The following is a 20,290-nucleotide window of genomic DNA, read 5'->3' on the forward strand; positions in this document are numbered from 1 at the left end:
GCAAAATACTAACACGAATTCTTTACAGACGAATGGAAAAAATGGGAGAAGCCAACCTCGGGGAAGATCAGTTTGGATTCCGTAAAAATATCGAAACACGTGAGGCAATACTGACCTTACGACTTATCTTAGCAGAAAGATAAAGGAAAGGCAAACCTACGTTTCTAGCATTTGTTGACTTAGAGAAAGCTTTTGACAATGTTGATTGGAATACTTTGTCTCCAATTTTGAAGGTGGTAGGGGTAGAATACAGGGAGCGAAAGGCTATTTACAATTTGTACAGAAACCAGATGGCAGCTATAAGAGTCGAGGGGCATGAAAGGGAAGCAGTGGTCGGGAGGGGAGTGAGACAGGGTTGTAGCCTCTCCCCAATGTTATTTAATCTGTATATTAGGGAAGCAGTAAAGAAGACAAAAGAAAAACTCGGAGTAGGTATTAAAATCCATGGAGAAGAAATAAAAATTTCAAGGTTCGCCGATGACTTTGTAATTCTGTCAGAGACAGCAAAGGACTAGGAAGAGCAGTTGAACGCAATGGACAGTGTCTTGAAAGGAAGATATAAGATGAACATCAAAAAAGCAAAACGAGGATAATGGAATGTAGTCGAATAAAGTCGGATGATGCTGCGGAAATTGGATTAGGAAGTGAGATACTTAAAGTAGTAAAGGAGTTTTGCTATTTGGGGAGCATAGTAACTGATGATGGTCGAAGTAGAGAAGACATAAAATGTAGACTGGCAATGGCAGGGAAAGCGTTTCTGAAGAAGAGAAATTTGTTAACATCGAGTCTCAATTTAAGAGTCTGAAAGTCTTTTCTGGAAGTATTTATATGGAGTGTAGCCATGTATGGAAGTGAAACATGTACGATAAATAGTTTGGACAAGATGAGAATAGAAGCTTCCGAAATGTGGTGCTACAGAAGACTGCTGAAGGTTAGATATGTAGATCACATATCTAAGGAGGAGGTATTGAATAGAATTGGGGAGAAGAGGAGTTTGTGGCACTACTTGACAAGAAGAAGGGACCGATTGGTAGGACATGTTCTGAGGCATCAAGGGATCACAAATTTAGCATTGGAGGGCAGCGTGGAGGGTAAACATCGTAGAAGGAGACCAAGAGATGAATACACTAAGCAGGTTCAGACGGATGTAGGGTGCAGTAAGTACCGGGAGATGAAGGAGCTTGCATGTGATAGAGTAGCATGGAGAGCTGTATCAAACCAGTCTAAGGACTGAAGACCACAACAACAGTGCACCTGAAGTTTGAAAATGATGTCGATTAGTAATTGTTATTGTACATTAGTTTGTTAAGCATTTGCGACATCGAAGGCATAAAGGAAAAAATTTTGTAATAACTACTGCATAGTATTTATTTTTAGTCACAATAACCATTTGCCGGCCACTGTGGTCGAGCGGATCAAGACGCTTCAGTCTGGAACCGAGCGACCGCTACGGTCGCAGGTTCGAATCCTGGCACGGGCATGGTTGTGTGTTAGGTTAGTTAGGTTTAAGTAGTTCTAAGTTCTAAGGGACTGATGACCCGAGATGTGAAGTCCCATAGTGCTCAGAGCCATTTGAACCATTTGAATAACCGTTTATATATCTTTCCTTATGTCAACAGTTACAATCATATATGTTCTTTCCTCTTACTTTTTCAGTCTGGTGTGGGAACTACTGTTTCCATATATGACGACGTAAGTGACAAGTGTGCCTTCTTTCATAGTAGATGAAGTTGAGTAACACAATTTTATCAATTACGTATATTTAACATCTGATGGGTCCTAGCTGCATCGCAATTTGCTTGTCATATGGAAATTTGACAGGGTGACCGTCCACCCTATTGACTTAAGACTTCTAGAAGAATTCTGCACCTAAACTTAAAACAAAACAGTCTGATGCGTGCTAACTGCGGCATGTTTATTAGATACGAAGAACTTGTGGAGTACTACAGTGATGGACTCAGGAGAAAAAGTCCATAATTTTTGCGAAGAAACTATCGCGGAATACGTCTAAAGTCGTAAACGGACATAATATGAAACGTAAACGATCACTAACGTTGCTGAGAGATCGAAATACCTTTCAGCCATGCGAAGGACGTAAGTTCGGTTCTAGACACTGTCAGGGATTTTTCCATTACGGAACTGGAAGGGGGGTACTTACCCTTGTGTTGCCAACTGCGGAGTACTTCACAGAGATGTGGCAGCTCCAACGTCCGGAAAGTTGTCAACGGCCGGCACTATAGTGTACTGACTACCTGCCCCTCTGTATCACATCCAAGTGACACCGAGGGTAACATGCCAACTTGGATGGCGTCTCACGGTTGTTGGCGCGGCAAGGAGACGTCCATACGCACAACCTAAACAAGAGAGGCCGATTAGGGATTCCAACCTCTAATTTCGCATGGTTGGAACTAATAGAACCAACGGAGGTTAGTAGGACTCCAGTTGATACTTTGATACTTATGACACACAAAGGCGACACGAAAGGTCATGTCACAGTATGCCACATGACATACTGAAAGCTTTGGATCGAGGCAGCCGGGTAGAAGCAATGTTTCTTGATTTCCGGAAAGTTTCAGACTCAGTACCACACCTACGCTTATTGCCAAAAGTACGATCATGTGGGGTATTAAGTAAAATTTGTGACTGGATTCTACGTCTACATCTACGTGGATACTCTGCAAATCACATTTAAGTGCCTGCCAGAGAGTTCATCGAACCACCTTCACGTCCGCAGCTCGTGGTCTTGCGGTAGCGTTCTCGCTTCCTGCGCTCGGGTTCCCGGGATCGGTTCCCGGCGGGGTCAGAGATTTTCTCTGCCTCGTGATGACTGGGTGTTGTGTGATGTCCTTAGGTTAGTTAGGTTTAAGTAGTTCTAAGTTCTAGGGGACTGATGACCATAGATGTTAAGTCCCATAGTTCTCAGAGCCATTTGAACCATTTTTTTACCATCTTCACAGTAATTCTCTATTATTCCAGTCTCGTACAGCGCGCGAAAAAGACGAAAATCTGTATCTTTCTGTGTGAGCTCTGATATCCCTTATTTTATTATGATGATCGTTTCTCCCTATGTAGGTCGGCGTCAACAAAATACACTCCTGGAAATTGAAATAAGAACACCGTGAATTCATTGTCCCAGGAAGGGGAAACTTTATTGACACATTCCTGGGGTCAGATACATCACATGATCACACTGACAGAACCACAGGCACATAGACACAGGCAACAGAGCATGCACAATGTCGGCACTAGTACAGTATATATCCATCTTTCGCAGCAGTGCAGGCTGCTATTCATCCATGGAGACGATCGTAGAGATGCTGGATGTAGTCCTGTGGAACGGCTTGCCATGCCATTTCCACCTGGCGCCTCAGTTGGACCAGCGTTCGTGCTGGACGTGCAGACCGCGTGAGACGACGCTTCATCCAGTCCCAAACATGCTCAATGGGGGCCAGATCCGGAGATCTTGCTGGCCAGGGTAGTTGACTTACACCTTCTAGAGCACGTTGGGTGGCACAGGATACATGCGGACGTGCATTGTCCTGTTGGAACAGCAAGTTCCCTTGCCGGTCTAGGAATGGTAGAACGATGGGTTCGATGACGGTTTGGGTGTACTGTGCACTATTCAGTGTCCCCTCGACGATCACCAGAGGTGTACGGCCAGTGTAGGAGATCGCTCCCCACACCATGATGCCGGGTGTTGGCCCTGTGTGCCTCGGTCGTATGCAGTCCTGATTGTGGCGCTCACCTGCACGGTGCCAAACACGCATACGACCATCATTGGCACCAAGGCAGAAGCGACTCTCATCGCTGAAGACGACACGTCTCCATTCGTCCCTCCATTCACGCCTGTCGCGACACCACTGGAGGCGGGCTGCACGATGTTGGGGCGTGAGCGGAAGACGGCCTAACGGTGTGCGGGACCGTAGCCCAGCTTCATGGAGACGGTTGCGAATGGTCCTCGCCGATACCCCAGGAGCAACAGTGTCCCTAATTTGCTGGGAAGTGGCGGGTGCGGTCACCTACGGCACTGTGTAGGATCCTACGGTCTTGGCGTGCATCCGTGCGTCGCTACGGTCCGGTCCCAGGTCGACGGGCATGTGCACCTTCCGCCGACCACTGGCGACAACATCGATGTACTGTGGAGACCTCACGCCCCACGTGTTGAGCAATTCGGCGGTACGTCCACCCGGCCTCCCGCATGCCCACTATACGCCCTCGCTCAAAGTCCGTCAACTGCACATACGGTTCACGTCCACGCTGTCGCGGCATGCTACCAGTGTTAAAGACTGCGATGGAGCTCCGTATGACACGGCAAACTGGCTGACACTGACGGCGGCGGTGCACAAATGCTGCGCAGCTAGCGCCATTCGACGGCCAACACCGCGGTTCCTGGTGTGTCTGCTGTGCCGTGCGTGTGATCATTGCTTGTACAGCCCTCTTGCAGTGTCCGGAGCAAGTATGGTGGATCTGACACACCGGTGTCAATGTGTTCTTTTTTCCATTTCCAGGAGTGTATGTTCGCATTCAGAGGACAAAGTTGGTGACTGAAATTTCGTGAGAAGATTCCTCCGCAATGTAAAACGGCTTCATTTTAATGATGTACATCTCAAATCCTATATCATTTCAGTGACACTCTCTCCCCTATTTCACGATAATAGAAATCGTGTTGTCCTTATTTGAACTTTGTCGATGTACACTCCGTCAATCCTGCTCGGTAAGAATCCCACACCACACACCAGTATTTTAAAAGAGAATGGACAAGCACAAAGTAGGCAGTCTCCTTAGTAGATCTGTTACGTTTTCTAAATGTTCTGCCCATTAAACGCAGTCTTTGGTTAGCCTTCCCCACAACATTTTCTATGTGTTCCTTCCAATTTACATTATTCGTAAGTTTAATTTCTATGTATTTAGTTGAATTTGTGGCGTTTAGCTTTGGCTGATTTATCGTGTAACCTAAGTTTGACGGAGAATTTAGCACTAATGTGGACGACCTCACGCTTTCTACATCTACATCTACATCCGTACTCCGCAAGCCACCTGACGGTGTGTGGCAGAGGGTACCCTGAGTACCTCTATCGGTTCTCCCTTCTATTCCAGTCTTGTATTGTACGTGGAAAGAAGGATTGTCGGTTATTATTTTCCGTTATTTAGGAACAACTGCCAATTTTTGAACCATACAGATATCGTTTATAAACAGTTTTACATTTTTCTGATCTTCTGTGACTTTATTAGTCGATAAACGACAACATCATGTGCAACACAACCTCAGACAGCTGCTCAGATTGTCTCCTAAATCGTTTATATAGATAAGGAACAGCAAATGGCCTATAAAACTATCTTTGGGAACACCATAAATCACTTCTGTTTTACTCAATGACTTTCCGTCAGTTACTACGAAGTGTGACCTCTCTGACAGGAAATCACAAATCCAGTCAAATAACTGAGACGGTATTCCAGTTTCACCTAAAACCACTTGTGTGATAGAGTGTCAAAAGCCTTCTGTAAATCTAGAAATATAGAATCAATTTTGAAATTCCTTGTCAATAGCACTCAACACTTCGTGTGAATAAAGAGGTAGTTGTGTTTCACAAGAATGATGTTTTCTAAATCCATGTTGACGTGTGTCGAAGGACCGTTCTCTTCAAGGTAATTCATACTGTTTAAACGCAATATACAGGGTGTTACAAAAAGGTACGGCCAAACTTTCAGGAAACATTCCTCACACACAAAGAAAGAAAATATGTTTTGTGGACATGTGTCCGGAAACGCTTACTTTCTATGTTAGAGCTCATTTTATTACTTCTCTTCAAATCACATTAATCATGGAATGGAAACACACAGAAACAGACCGTACAAGCGTAACTTCAAACACTTTGTTACAGGAAATGTTGAAAATGCCCTCCGTTAGCGGGGATACATGCATCCACCCTCCGTCGCATGGAATATCTGATGCGCTGATGCAGCCCTAGAGAATGGCGAATACGAGCGCGAAGACTCTATACATTTGGTACCGGGGTTGCGTAGACAAGAGCTTTCAAATGCCCCCATAAATGAAAGGCAAGAGGGTTGTGGTCAGGAAGGCGTGGAGGCCATGAAATGGGTCCGCCTCTACCAATCCATCGGTCACCGAATCTGTTGTTGAGAAGCGTACGAACACTTCGACTGAAATGTGCATGAGCTCCATCGTGCATGAACCATATGCTGAGTCGTACTTGCAAAGGCACATGTTCTAGCAGCACAGGTAGAGTATCCCGTATGGAATCATGATAATGTGCTCCGTTGAGCGTAGGTGGAAGAACATGGGGCCCAATCAAGGCGTCACCAACAATGCCTGCCCAAACGTTCACAGCAAGTCTGTGATGATGACGTGATTGCACAATTGCGTGCGAATTCTCGTCAGCCCACACATATTGATTGTGAAAATTTACAATTTGATCACGTTGGAATGAAGCCTCATCCATAAAGAGAACATTTGCACTGAAATGAGGATTGACACATTGTTGGATGAACCATTCGCAGAAGTGTACCCGTGGAGGCCAATCAGCTGCTGATAGTGCATGCACACGCTGTACATGATACGGAAACAAGTGGTTCTCCCGTAGCACTCTCCATACAGTGACGTGGTCAACGTTATCTTGTACAGCAGCAACTCTTCTGACGCTGACATTAGGGTTATCGTCAACTGCACGAAGAATTGCCTCGTCCATTGCAGGTGTCCTCGTCATTCTAGGTCTTCCCCAGTCGCAAGTCATAGGCTGGAATGTTTCGTGCCCCCTAAGACGCCGATCAATTGCTTCGAACGTCTTCCTGTCGGGACACCTTTGTTCTGGAAATCTATCTCGATACAAACGTACCGCGCCACGGCTATTGCCCCGTGCTAATCCATACATCAAATGGGCATCTGCCAACTCCGCATGTGTAAACATTGCACTGACTGCAAAACCACGTTCGTGATGAACACTAACCTGTTGATGCTACGTACTGATGTGCTTGATGCTAGTAGTGTTGAGCAATGAGTCGCATGTCAAGACAAGCACCGAAGTCAGCATTACCTTCCTTAAATTGGGCCAACTGGCGGTGAATTGAGGAACTACAGTACATACTGACGAAACTAAAATGAGCTCTAACATGGAGATTAAGGGTTTCCGGACACATTTACATAACATCTTTTCTGTATTTGTGTGTGAGGAATATTTCCTGAAAGTTTGGCCATACCGTTTTGTAACACCCTGTATGTTTCAAACTCCTGCTGCATATCGACGTTAATGCAATGGGCTCGCAATTTAATGGATTACTCTTATTATCTTTCTTGAATGTTGGTGCGACCTGTGCAACGTTCCAATTTGTTGGTATGGATCTTTCGTCGAGCGAATTGTTATATATGTGATTGTTAAGTATGGAGCTATTATATCAGCATACCCTGAAAGGACCGTTGAGGACTTTTTGGTAGGAAGAACACAGCATGTTATCTTGGATGGAGAGTCATCATCAGATGTAGAAGTATGTTCAGGTGTGAGCCACGGAAGGGTGTTCAGACCCTTCATGTTGCTCGCTTTGCCGAAGTGGACTCAGGCTTTTTGCGGATGATGCAGTTATCTATAATCAAATATTATGTGAGAGAACCCGCATAAATATTCAATCAGATCTTGATAAGATTTCAACGTGGTGCAGAGATTGGCAACCCACTCTAAATGTGCTGAAATGTATACAATTTTGCACTTGACAAAACGGGAAAAACGTAATATCTTATGACTGCCGTAGCAACGAGTCGATGTTGGAGTTAACCAACTTATACAAATAACTGAGTGTATCATTTTGTGGGGGTTATGAAATGGAATGATCACATAGTTTCAGCCGTGAGTAAATCATAGACTTTGGTTTATTGGTAGAATACTGGGGAAGTGCAATCAGTCTTCTAAAGAGATTGCTTACAAATGATTCTAGGTCTATACTAAAACCCCGTTTGTATCTCTCATATAGGGACTGTCAGGATAAGATTATAATAATTACTGCGAACACAGAGGCATTCAAACCAGCATTCTTCTCTCGCTCCATACATGAATGGAACAGGAAGGAACGCTAATAACTCAAACAATGGAGCGTACCCTCTGCCATGCAACTCACGGTGGTTTGCAGAGTATAGATGTAGATGTACTTGTAGAGAAGGTACTCGAGGTTATTTCAATAGTAGAAAATATGAGAACTACATATGATTCACTGTTATTACCTGAAGATGACGCTGCTAATTCCAGCAGAACATTCCATGTCGAATGACTTTCTACATTTGCTGAAGTTTGCTCGTACCACAATGGGTAAGATTTACAAAGCAAAGCGAACTTCCCTTTTAGCACAAGTCAACCATTCGGAGAAACACCAGACTTTAAATGGAGAATTTTCATTATTCACATACTTACATATAAACAATCAAAACGCGAATTTAAGCCCCGAGGACCGTGCGATGCCGACTGGCCGCCGTGTCATCCTCTGCCAACGGTGTACTTGGGTGTGACGTCAAGGGGCATGGGGTCGGCACACTAATCTCCCAGCCTTTGTCAGCTTCCCAGACCCTGAATACGTCACTTCTCACTGCAGCAGCTCTCCCATTCGGATACTTAAGCTGACCGCCCAACTACGGAGGCGGAAAATTTTCCTTGTTCACTAAAGAGAAATAAACTAACACATCAAGACCCTGATAAAGGTTTTTGTATTAAATTTGCAATATTTACAACGTCCTCCGTACACATCTTGAATAGGGAATCATCAAATGGCAATTTCGTGATTTTCTTTTCAGTTTTTCTACTACATGACGTAAACGAAAATAACTTTTTGCTCACATAAACACGACTACATCCTACAAAGTGTGAATGTCATTAAAAAGTTACAGAACACAAATGGTGCTTGTGTGATGAGGACTTCCTCAAAAAGAGAAACGACAGAAATAAGTTCACGTCTACATCTTTATTCCACAACACATGTGATACCTCTAACAGTCGTAAATCCTCTTCGCGTTCCGACCACTTCGTGTGACGTATTTGGGAGGAAGCAGTATGTTGCCCAACTCTTTACGGAACGTCCTCTCTATCAACTTCGGTAGTAAACCTTTACGCGATGTACACTTGTAGCGTTTGCCACTGGAATGTGTTGAGCATATTCGTGATGCTCTCGTGTCGGTTATACGATCCTGTGACGAGACGCGCCGGCCTATGTTGCAACTTGTGTGTCTCTTCAACTGATCGGATTTGATAAGGGCGCCAGACTGATGATCAATGCTCAAGAATCGAGCGATTACGTGTTTTGTAAGTTACTTCTTTCCTAACGATTTTTCTGGTGAATCCTAGCATGAAATCTACTTCTCCTACTACAGTTTTTGTGTGGTCATTTTACAATATATCGCTACAGTTGACTATGCTTTGGTATCTTACAGTATTGTTCACTCTTTCGAGCGATTTGCCGTCAGCAGTGTTATCGTACAGTGTATTGGATTTCTTCATCTTTTTATGCACATTGCGTCATCTTTATTTACGTTCTGGACCAGCTGCCGGTGCCTGCGTTAATTATCGATCCTCTACCGATCTTCCTGGAATTCGCTGAAGCCTTCTGTCGTTATAACGTTCCTTTTAAAATGGAGCAATGTCAGTACTATCTGTTTGAAAACTATTAAGCATCCCTGGTGGCTCAGCAGGAAGGCAGTGAATAGACTTCCTGCTATTTCACACTGCCACAGCAAAACGTAGCATCCGGTGACACTCTCGTCCGTGTGCAGTCCGAGTTGCTGTGGCGACTACAGTTGTGCATTGCACGGGATGGACAACACGTAGAATATCTGTTGTAGCAGTCGGTATGAAGCTAATTTCCCAACTTTGAACATTAATAAGCCCTGAACTATACAAGATAGACAAGAACAAATTACACCATTAAATTCCAGAGCTCAAGCGAGTATTATTTGATGTGTCATACACCCCCCCCCCTTTCCCATTAAAAAAAAAATGACTGGAATCCAAAATGGTGGATTTCAAGATGGCGGCCATGAATGACATTCACTCCAAAAGTTGGGTCACCCCACAACACCATGTTCCCATCATCACATTTCAATTTTCCCTTTAATCTCACAACTTACAAAGGTGTCCAAGTGCTATTGAATCGCCCTGTATTATACGATTTTCGCCGTACTTCTCGATATCAAGCACTAGGCGGCCTCCTACCGATCGCTAGCGCAACATAATTCCCAAGACATATTCTGTAAATTATCTACAAGCTCCAAACATTAGCGAGGTGTAGCCTGCTGTAAACCACTGAGTAACTAGAAACATATACAGCAAACTCATATTTCCAATCTCGATTACCAAAGTCGGTCATATTCCAAATCATCCCTACAATTTACAAGCCAAGTAAGGTCTTTCCCATGTCTAGCACTCTTTCTAAACACGGCACATTCAGCGCCATGCAAAATCGAGGTATCGAATTTGTTGCTTCCCCCTCATTATACCTCCCGAGGAGATCACGAATGTAAAATTAGAGAGATTTGAGCGTGCACGGAGGCTTTCCGGCACTCGTTCTTCCCGCGAACCATACGCGACCGGAACAGGAAAGGGAGGTAACAGTGGCACGCAGAGTGCCCTGCGCCACACACCGCTGGGTGGCTTGCTGAGTATAAATGTAGATGTAGATGTAAATCCCTTTTACATCAGGGTACCCTCAGAGGACCGAAGAAATTGTCAGAACTCTTCTGCAAATTCGAGATCGTTTCCCCTCGGCACAAACGTGTTACTGTTTCTGCTCCGAACCCGTAACGAAAGACAAGACATGATCACCTACTCTCCACAGCTGTAATGAAAGAAAAGACATGAAAACGTACTCCACACAGCTTCCGAAATCTCTAATTTTCATCTGAATTGGTAACGCATAATATGAAAATATTCGAACTCAGAGCTATAAATCATCAAAATAAATATTCACTCAGTTACACACAGCAATGTACGTAGATAAATTTGGTGTGGGTTGTGCCATGTGTACAGCACTAGCGATTTTATTCTAGAATTTGCCACCTCTTCTACACATCTTATGTGAACCTGTAACGAAAGAAAAGATATTAATACGTACCCCCCCCACAGCTTCCGAAATCTGTAACTTAGATCTGAAATAGTAAAGCGTAACATGAAAAAATTCAAACATCGAGCTATAACTTAGTAAAAGAAACAAATATTCACTCAGCTATAAATTGCATTTAGATAAATTTGTTGTGAAGAATTGCTATGTGCACAGCACTAACGAGTTTACTGTAGAATATGTCGCCGCTTCCACACATATCAATGAACCTACTAAAGAAAGGAAGTAGATACATTAGCACTCTTCACAGCCACCGGAATGTACATTTTCCATCTGCATTCTTAAAGCATAATATAAAAATATTCAAACATCGAGCGGTTGCTTACCAAAGAACAAACTAATCACTCAGTTAGCCATTGCAAGTAGATGCATTTGCTGATAAGATATGCTATGCGCACAGCACTAGAAATTTTCTTGTAGAAAACGCTGCCGCTTCCACACATCTCATATGAAACTGTTAACGGAAGAATATACAACATTCGTAAACTCCACAGTATCTGGAACGCGTATTTTTGATTTGTATTCTTAAAGCATAGTATAAAATTATTCAGTCATCGAGCTGTTACATACCAAAAGAACGTAATATTGACTCTGTAGATATATTTGGTGTGAAGAATTGCTATATGCACAGCACTAGCGATTTTCTTGTACAATATATCACCGCTTCCTCACATCTTGCATAAACCTGCTAAAGAAAGAAGATACATATATTATCACTCTTAACAGTCACCAAAATGTGTTTTTGACCTGAATACTTAAAGCATAATATAAAAATATTCAAACACGGATGTGTTACATTCCACAAGACGAAATATTCACTCAGTAATCCATTACAAATAGATAAATTTGGTGTGAAGAATGCTTTGTGTACAACACTAGCGATTTACTTGTAGAACACGTCTCTGATTCCACACATCTTATATGGACCTGTTAACGAAAGGAAATAGATACATTAAAACTCTCCACAGTTTCCGAAATGTATATATTTCATCTGAATTCTTAAAGCGTAATATAAAATTTTTCGAACATCGAGCTGTTACATACGAAAAGAACGTAATATTGAATCTATTTTCCATTGCATGTAAATACATTTCGGATGTAGAATTGCTATGTGCACAGCAGTAGCGATTTTCTTGTACAATATGTAGCCGCTTTTACACACCACATACGATCCTGTTAATGAAAGAAATTACATACATAAGTGCTCTTCAGCATTTCCAGAATGTGTATTCTTCATTTGAATTCTTGAAGCAAAATATATAAATACTCCAACATGTTACTCTGACTTACCAAGAGAGAAAAAATTCACTGAGTTATCAATTGCATGTAAATACATTTGGTGTGAAGAATGCTGTGTGCACAGAAATAGCGATTTTCTTTTAGAATAGGTCGCCGCTTCCACACATATCATATCAACCTGCTAATGGAAGAAATTACATAAATACCACTCTCCACTGCCACTGGAATTTGTATTTGTCATCTGAATTCGTAAACCATTAGATAAAAATATTCAAACATCGAGCTATTACTTACCAAAAGAAAGATCTATTCATTTAATTATCCACTACACATAGGTCCTTATGTTGTGAAAAGTGCCATGTTCACAGCTCTACCAACTACCTTGCAGAATATGTTAACGCTTCCACACATCTCATATGAAGCTGCGAACAAAAGAAAATACATACACTAGTATTCTCCAGAATTTCCGGAATGTGTATTTTCTATCTGAATTCTTACAGCAAAAGATACAAATTTTCAAACATCGAGCTGTTACTTACCAAAAAAGAAATATTCACTCTGTTATCCATTTTACTTAGATACATTTAGTGTAAAGAAAGTTATGTGCACAGCACTAGCGATTTTCGTGTAAAATACACTCCTGGAAATGGAAAAAAGAACACATTGACACCGGTGTGTCAGACCCACCATACTTATTCCGTACACTGCGAGAGGGCTGTACAAGCAATGATCACACGCACGGCACAGCGGACACACCAGGAACCGCGGTGTTGGCCGTCGAATGGCGCTAGCTGCGCAGCATTTGTGCACCGCCGCCGTCAGTGTCAGCCAGTTTTCCGTGGCATACGGAGCTCCATCGCAGTCTTTAACACTGGTAGCATGCCGCGACAGCGTGGACGTGAACCGTATGTGCAGTTGACGGACTTTGAGCGAGGGTGTATAGTGGGCATGCGGGAGGCCGGGTGGACGTACCGCCGAATTGCTCAACACGTGGGGCGTGAGGTCTCCACAGTACATCGATGTTGTCGCCAGTGGTCGGCGGAAGGTGCACGTGCCCGTCGACCTGGGACCGGACCGCAGCGACGCACGGATGCACGCCAAGACCGTAGGATCCTACGCAGTGCCGTAGGGGACCGCACCGCCACTTCCCAGCAAATTAGGGACACTGTTGCTCCTGGGGTATCGGCGAGGACCATTCGCAACCGTCTCCATGAAGCTGTGCTACGGTCCCGCACACCGTTAGGCCGTCTTCCGCTCACGCCCCAACATCGTGCAGCCCGCCTTCAGTGGTGTCGCGACAGGCGTGAATGGAGGGACGAATGGAGACGTGTCGTCTTCAGCGATGAGACTCGCTTCTGCCTTGGTGCCAATGATGGTCGTATGCGTGTTTGGCGCCGTGCAGGTGAGCGCCACAATCAGGACTGCATACGACCGAGGCACATAGGGCCAACACCCGGCATCATGGTGTGGGGAGCGATCTCCTGCACTGGCCGTACACCTCTGGTGATCGTCGAGGGGACACTGAATAGTGCACGGTACATCCAAACCGTCATCGAACCCATCGTTCTACCATTCCTAGACCGGCAAGGGAACTTGCTGTTCCAACAGGACAGTGCACGTCCGCATGTATCCCATGCCACCCAACGTGCTCTAGAAGGTGTAAGTCAACTACCATGGCCAGCAAGATCTCCGGATCTGTCCCCCATTGAGCATGTTTGGGACTGGATGAAGCATCGTCTCACGCGGTCTGCACGTCCAGCACGAACGCTGGTCCAACTGAGGCGCCAGGTGGAAATGGCATGACAAGCCGTTCCACAGGACTACATCCAGCATCTCTACGATCGTCTCCATGGGAGAATAGCAGCCTGCATTGCTGCAAAAGGTGGATATACACTGTACTAGGGCCTACATTGTGCATGCTCTGTTGCCTGTGTCTATGTGCCTGTGGTTCTGTCAGTGTGATCATGTGATGTATCTGACCCCAGGAATGTGTCAATAAAGTTTCCCCTTCCTGGGACAATGAATTCACGGTGTTCAAATTTCAATTTCCAGGAGTGTATATCGCCTCCTCCACACATCTCATATGAACCTGTTAACGCAAGAAAATTCATACTTTAGTACTCTCCAGAGTCACCGGAATGTGTATTTTTCATCTAAATTATTAAAGCAAACTATAAAAATAATCAAAAATGAAGTGTCACTTACCAAAAAACGAAATATACACTCAGTTATCTATTCCACGTAGAAACATTTGGTGTGAAGAATGGTATGTGCACAGAACTAGCGCTTTTCTTGTGGAATTTGTCGCCGCCTACACACAACTCATTTGAACTTGCTAACGTAAGAAAATACATGCTCTAGTAGTCTCCCCAGTTTCTGGAATCGGTATTTTCCACCTGAATTCAAAAAGAATAAGATCAGAATATTCAAACATGGAGCTATTACTTACCAAAAGAAGAAATATTCATTGCACATGATAATATTTGTCGTGAAGTGAGCTATGTGCACGGCACAAGCGATTTTCTTGTAGAATATGTTGCCATGTACACACATCTCATATGAACAGGTTAACGAAAGAAAATAAATGCATTAGCAGTCTCCACAGCCACCAGAATGTGTGTTTGCCATCTGAATTCTTAAGACATAATATAAAAAATTGTATATATAAATATCTGTTGAGAGGCCAGAAAAACGTGTGGTTTCTGAAGAGGGGCAGCAGCCTTTTTAGTAGTTGCAGAGACAACAGTCTGGATGATTGACTGATATGGCCTTGTAACACTAACCAAAACGGCCTTGCTGAGCTGGTACAGCGAACGGCTTAAAGCAAGGGGAAACAACACCCGTAATTTTTCCCGAGGGCATGCAGCTTTACTGTATGGTTAAATGATGATGGTGTCCTCTTGGGTAAAATATTCCGGAGGTAAAATAGTCGCCCATTCGGATATCCGGGCGGGGACTACTCAGGAGGACGTAGTTATCAGGAGACAGAAAACTGATGTTCTACGGATCGGAGCGTGGAAAGTCAGATCCTTTAATCGGGCAGGTAGGTTAGAAAATTTGGAAAGGGAAATGGATAGTTTAAAGTTAGAGATAGTGGGAATTACCGAAGTTCGGTGGCAGGAGGAACAAGACCTTTGGTCAGGTTAATAGCGGGTTATAAATATAAAATCAAATAGGGGTAATGCACGAGTAGGTTTAATAATGAATAAAAAATAGGAGTGCAGGTAAGCTACTACAAACAGTACAGTGAACGCATTATTTGGGCCAAGATAGACACGAAGCCCATGCCTATCACAGTAGTACAAGTTTATATGCCAACTAGCTCTGCAGATGAAGAAATTGAAGAAATGTATGATGAGACAAAAGAAATTATTCAGATAGTGAAGGGAGACGAAAATTTAATAGTCTTGGGTGACTGGAATACGATAGTAGGAAAAGTAAGAGAAGGAAACGTTGTAGGTGAATATGGATTGGCTGTAAGAAATGAAATAGGAAGCCGCATGGTAGAATTTGGAACAGAGCATAACTCAATGATAGCTAACACTTGGTTCAAGGATCATAAAAGAAGGTTGTATACATGGAAGAAGCCAGGAGATACTAACTGGTTTCAGATCGATTATACAATGTAAGACAGAGATTAAGGAACCAGGTTCTAAATTGTAAGACATTTCCAGGGGCAGATGAGAACTGTAGATTAAAACTGAAGAAACTGCAAAAAGGTGGGAATTTAAGGAGATGGGACATGGACAAAGTGACTAAACCAGAGGTTGTACAGAGTTTCAGGGAGAGCATAAGGGAGCAATTGACAAGAATGGGGGAAAGAAATACAGTAGAAGAAGAATGGGTAGTTTTGAGGGATGAAGTAGTAAAGTCAGCAGAGAATCAAGTAGGTTAAAAGACGAGGGCTAGTAGAAATCCTTGGGTGACAGAAGAAATATTGAATTTAATTGATGAAAGGAGAAAATATAAAAATGCAGTTAATGAAGCAGGGAAAAAGGAATACAAACGTCTCAGAAATAAGATAGACAAGATGTGGAAAATGGCTAAGTAGGCATGGCTAGAGAACAAATGTAGAGATGTGGAGGCTTATCTCACTAGGGGTAAAATAGATACTGCCTATAGGAAAATTAAAAGAAACCTTTGGAGAAAACAGAACCACCTGTATGAATATCAATAGCTCAGATGGAAACCTAGTTCTTAGCAAAGAAGGGAAAGCAGAAAGGTGGAAGGGGTATTAGAGGGTCTATACAAGGGCGAAGTATTGAGGACAATATTATGGAAATGGAAGAGGATGTAGATGAAGATGAAATGGGAGATATGATACTGCGTGCAGAGTTTGATAGAGCACTGAAAGACCTAAGTCGAAACAAGGCCCAAGGAGTAAACAACATTCCATTTGAACTACTGACAGCCTGGGAGAGCCATACCTGACAAAATTCTACCATCTGGTGAACAAAATGTATGAGACAAACGAAATACCCTCAGACTTCAAGAAGAATATAATATTTCCAATCCCAAAGAAAGCAGGCGTTGACAGATGTGAAAATTACCGAACTATCAGTTTAATAAGTCACGGCTGCAAAATACTAACGCGAATTCCTTACAGAGAAAGGGAAAAACTGGTAGAAGCCGACCTCGGGGTAGATCAGTTTGGATTCAGTAGAAATATTGGAACACGTGAGGCAATACTGACCCGACGACTTATCTTAGAAAATAGATTAAGAAAAGGCAAACCTACAGTACTGGCATTTCTAGAGTTATAGGAAGCTTTTGACAATGTTGACTAGAATACTCTCTCTCAAATTCTAAAGGTGGCAGGGGTAAAATACAGCCAACGAAGGGCTATTTACAATTTGCACAGAAACCAGATGGCAGTTATAAGAGCCGAGGGGCATGAAGGGGAAGCAGGTTGGGAAGGGAGTGAGACAGGTTTGTAACCTATCACCGATGTTATTCAATCTGTATATTGAGCACGCAGTGAATGAAACAAAATAAAAATTCACAGCAGGAATTAAAATTCATGGAGAAGAAATAAAAACTTCAAGGATCGCCAATGACATTGTAATTCTGTCAGAGACAGCAAAGGACTTGGAAGTGCAGTTGAATGGGATGGAAAGTGTCTTGAAAGAAGGATATAAGATGAACCTAAACAAAAACAAAACGAGGATAATGGAATGTAATCGAGTTAACTCGGGCGATGCTGAGGGAATTAGATTAGGGAATGAGACACTCAAAGTAGTAAATGAGTTTACTATCTGGGGAGCAAAATAACTGATGATGGTCGAAGTAGAGACGATATAAAATGTAGACTGGCAATGGCAACGAAAGCGTATCCGAAGAATAGAAATTTGTTAACATCAAGTATAAATTTAAGTTTCGTGAAGTCTTCTCTCAGAGTATTTGTATTGAGTGTAGCCATGTATAGAAGTGAAACATGGATGATAAAAAGTTCGGACAAGAAGAGAATACAAGCTTTCCAAATGTGGTGCTACAGAAGAAAGCTGAAAATTAGATGGGTAGAACACATAACTAATGAGAAAGTATTGAACAGAATTGGCGAGAAGATGAGTTTGTGGCACAACTTAACTAGAAGAGGGATTTGTTTGTAGGACATGTTCTGAGGCATCAAGCGATCACCAATTCAGTATTGGAGGGCAACGTGGAGGGTACAAATCGTAGAGGGAGGCCAAGAGATGAAACAGTAAGCAGATTCAGAAGGATGTATGGTGCAGTACGTGCTGGGATATGAAGCAGCTTGCAGAGGATAGAGTAGCATGGACAGCTGCATCAAACCAGTCTCAGGACAAAAGGCCGCAACCACAATAACAACAGCAACATAAAAATATTCAAACATTGAGCTGATACCTACCAAAAAGCGCAATATACGCTCAGGTATGACTTGCATGTAGATACATTTGGTGTGTAGAATGCTATGTGCACAGCACCAGCGATTTTCTTGTAGAATACGTCGCCGCTTACACACAATTCATATGAACTTGCTAAAGAAAGAATATACAAGCATTTGCACAGTCAATGGAATGTGTATTTTTCAACTGAATCTTAAACCATAGTAAGAATTTTTTCATAGAACGAGCTGTTACTTATGAAAAGGCGAAATATTCAAACTGTTATCAGTTGCATGTAGATACATTTGGTGTGCACCGCAATAGCAATTTACATGTAGGATATGTCACCTCTTCCACACATGTAGTATGAACCTGATAAAGAAAGAAATTACATACCGGTATTCTAGAATAAAATCCCTAGTGCTGTGCACATACTATTCTTCACACCGAATGCTTCTACGGACAGTTCATGACTGAGAGGATATTTTGTATTCGATAAGTACAGCTCGATCTTTGAATATCTTTACATTATGCATGAGAACTAAAGATAAAAAATACATATTATGGTGACTGTGGAGTGTGATAATGTATGCATTTTCTTCCGTTAGCAGGTTCACAAGAGATGTGTAATAGGTGACTGAGTGAATATTCGTTTTTTCGTAAACAACAGCTAGATGTTTGAAGCCTTTTATACTATGCACAGAAATTTAATTCGTTTTTTGCCCAGTGACAGCTTGATGTTTGAATATTATTATATTATGCTTCAAGAACACAGATGATAAATACAAAATCTGGTAACTGTGGGGAATGCTAATTATTTATTTTCTTTAGTTAGCAGCTTCATATGAGATGTGTGGAGGCAGCGACGTATTCTACAAGACATTTTGTACAAAAAATTTCTAGTACTGTGGACATAGCATTCTTGACACCACGTGTAATGGACTACTGAGTGAATATTTAGTTTATTGGCAAGTTACTCTTCGATGTTTGAACATTTTTATAATATACTTTAAGAACTGAGATAAAAAAAAAACACTTCAGTGACTGTGGGAGTGCTAATGTACGTAATTTCTTTCCTTAGCAGTTTCATATGAGCTGTGTGGAAGAGGCAACATAATCTACATGAAAAGTGCTATAGCTGTGCACCTAGCGTTCTCCACACCAAAGGTATCTACGTGCAATGGATAACTGAGTTAATGTTTGTTTTTGGGTAAGTAACAGCATGATGTTTGAATATTTTCATTTTATGTATTAAGAATACAGATGAAAACTAAAATTTCCGGTGACTGTGTGAGTGCTAATGTACCGTATGACGCCACTCTCACACATATGTTGTGAACCTGCTAACGAAAGAAAATGCATACGTTAGGACGCTCCACAGTCAAGAGAATATTTATTTTTCATCTGTATTCCTAAAGAAAAATACAAAAATATTCATACATCGACCTGTAACTTATCAAAAATCGTATAATCACTGAGATAGCCGTTGTACGTATATACATTCGTTGTGAAGTATGCTATGTGCACAGCACTAGCGATTTCCGTTTATAATACGTCGCCGCTCACAGACATCTCTTGTGAATCTGCTAACGAAAGAAAATGCATACATTAGCACTCTCCACAGGCACCAGATTGTGTTTTTTTCATCTGTATTCTTAAAGCATAATATAAAACTATTTAAACATCGAGCCGTAACTTTCCAGAATACGAAATAACCACTCAATCATCCACAGTACGTAGATAGATGCGGTCTGAAGAATGCTATGTGCATAGCACTAGCTATTTCTTCTACAATATGTCGCCGAACCCTCACGTCTCTTGTCGACCTGCTAACGTAAGAAACTCTATACATTAGTGCACGACAAAGTAGCCACAAATTATATTTTTATCCGTATTCTTGAAGCATAATGTAAAATTATTTAAACATCGAGTTGTTACTTAAAAAAGAAAAACAAAAAATCAACGCGGTCATCCACCTTACGTAGGTACATCCGGTGTGATGAATGGTATGTGCACAGAACTACCGATTTCCTTCTACAATATGTCGCCGCCCTCTCACACCTCTTGACAACTTGCTAACGAAAGAAAATGTATACATT

The sequence above is a fragment of the Schistocerca gregaria genome, chromosome 4, assembly GCF_023897955.1.
Source record: "Schistocerca gregaria isolate iqSchGreg1 chromosome 4, iqSchGreg1.2, whole genome shotgun sequence".
Lineage (NCBI taxonomy): Eukaryota > Metazoa > Arthropoda > Insecta > Orthoptera > Acrididae > Schistocerca > Schistocerca gregaria.